Source organism: Leptonotus elevatus, chromosome 12 (genome assembly GCF_054856555.1).
Source record: "Leptonotus elevatus isolate MCC_2025b chromosome 12, RoL_Lele_1.0, whole genome shotgun sequence".
NCBI lineage: Eukaryota > Metazoa > Chordata > Actinopteri > Syngnathiformes > Syngnathidae > Leptonotus > Leptonotus elevatus.
In genome coordinates, this window is record NC_141250.1 from 1,830,174 (window position 1) to 1,832,367 (window position 2,194).

Consider the following 2,194-nt stretch of genomic DNA (forward strand, 5'->3'; position numbering starts at 1 on the left):
CAGGTAGCAGCAGAGTATAAGAGATCATCCAAGTCCATGTTGCAACAAGCTCTTCATGCCAGTGTTTTCAACAGGTTTGTAAATAATGATGAAACTTAGCTATATTCTAATGTTCTTTCTTTTGGTAGGTTCCATGTTTTTATAGCACTAGAACAGAATATTCTGTGGGCCTTGCAAAATCAGTCAAAATCCAGTAAAAAGAAAAAAGGTAAAGTTTTGTTTACAGAAACCATCAAGTGCTATATACCAGTCACATAGTATATTTATGTCATTCAAACTTGCCACTCTTCAGGAAGTACCTGAAGAGTGCCTGTTATTTCTCATTAACTTACTGATAGCTCGAATTGTGCTTGAACGTGACCTTAAAATATAATAATTGCATGAAACCCAAAAAAGATGATGTCATAAAACTCACCCATGTAATGACGTTCCAATATTTGTGGGAATTCTGTAGCATATGTACACATATTATTATTATTGACTACAATTAATAATTAGTCATTTTCATGTAATTTATCTTTCGACTTACTTTATAAGCATTTCGCAAGCATTCCACATGCATTTAGCTTTGATTAGCATTCAGATTTCAACATTCCCAAGCAATTTATGCAGAAATTTTTACTTTTTCTCATATAATATGCATTTATATCATATTGATTGAGTTTTATGTTTGAGCTTATGTATTTTACAGTTTATTTTCTCCAGAAATCTGAGTATGTAATTAAGTAAAACAATTTAAATAATGCATACTCGGTATAATATAATGTTTAATTAGTAATTACCTATTCTATTGTATCCTTGGATTGGACTTTTATGATTAAATGACATCAAAGATCTCTTTGAAATACATTTTCAGTAAACCAAATTAGGCTCTTAAAATGTATATATATATACACACACTAAAATACCACAACTAAAGCTTTAATCTGGAACCAAAAATGATGGTTACTAAACACACTTGTTATCATCATCATCAGTGGGCTAACAGCTATATCTACGGCGCTCTTTTACTATAGATAGATGTTTTTGTATCACGAGGAACTTAAAGAGACTGGCAAGTGGCATGAGATACCCGTACCAAGTCTCTCAAAATCTCCCATGCAGCTACATTGACAAAGCTTACAGCTCATGCATCATATAAGCCCCAATACCATTAGCTGTTTTTTTTGTTGTTTTTTGAGAAAACAACCTTTGTTGTACCTATTTTACATTACAAAATCTCCAACAAAAATACACTAACAATAAAAATATGAAGAAAAAAAAAATAAGAATACTACAATGATCTTGTCCCAAAAATGTACTTGGTGTGAAATTTGAGCTTGTTTAATGGAACACAAAGCTGCTACATTTGCAGGAAACCATTCTGCCTACTATACTGTGCTGGCATATATAAAATGTATTTTAAAAAATACACAGTAAAAATAATAATAATGAGATGGATGAGCTTCCCATGCCACTAAAAACTACCTCTAACAACGGAGACAAGCTTCTTTCTTTTTTTAAAGGAAAAATTCTGTGCTCGTTTACCTGCTAGGGAGCTAACTAGCTAGCATTAGGGGCTAAAGCCAAACTATGGCAGGGTTTTTACCTTCTGGACCTGGATTCGCAACCTCTGGTTATCTTTGGTAGTTCTAAAAGTTCTAAATGACGCTATGTTGGAGAAACGGTACCTGTACTACTGTCTGCAAAAAAAAGTGAAAAGAAACAGAGAATTCAGCTTTTTGGACTTTTTGTCGTTTTTCCTGTTACATCGAACCGTGACCCCAAAACAAACCGTAACTTCTGTGAACTGCTACACCCCTACTCCTTAATAAATGAAATTGCTATTTAAAAACTGTATTTTATGTTTACTTGGGTTATCTTTGTCTGATATTTACACTTCTCTTACAATATGTGGGGGAAACTGCGAAAAAAATTAAAACATTTCAAGAAGATGGCAAATACCTTTCACAACACTGTAAATGTCCTGTTGCCATGCAAATTAAAATTTTCAGTACATGACCATTAAAGGCACTGTCCAACGTTTTGACCCCCAAAGCCTGTATTTAGCCACTTTGTGTTTGTTTTGCCAACAGCGGGACGTTCAGAGTGTACAGACAGTTGTTTACTCTCCAGCCAATCGCAGAGCGGGGGGTGGCGGGGGGCATGTCACTGTAGGCAGACGGGATGTTGAGTCGAGTGACTCGAGTGAAAA